This window comes from Lynx canadensis, chromosome F1 (assembly GCF_007474595.2).
Source record: "Lynx canadensis isolate LIC74 chromosome F1, mLynCan4.pri.v2, whole genome shotgun sequence".
Taxonomy (NCBI): Eukaryota; Metazoa; Chordata; class Mammalia; order Carnivora; family Felidae; genus Lynx; species Lynx canadensis.
The window spans coordinates 65271878-65272139 of NC_044319.2; positions in this window are offsets into that span (position 1 = coordinate 65271878).

A 262-nucleotide genomic window follows, 5' to 3' on the forward strand; every position below is an offset into this window, starting at 1 on the left:
TGGCACTTTGGCAGAGGATGCCTTTTGAAAAAGCAAATTTTAGGGGCGCCTGGGTGGCGCAGTCGGTTAAGCGTCCGACTTCAGCCAGGTCACGATCTCGCGGTCGGTGAGTTCGAGCCCCGCGTCAGGCTCTGGGCTGATGGCTCAGAGCCTGGAGCCTGTTTCCGATTCTGCGTCTCCCTCTCTCTCTGCCCCTCCCCCGTTCGTGCTCTGTCTCTCTCTGTCCCCAAAATAAATAAACGTTGAAAAAAAAATTTTTTTT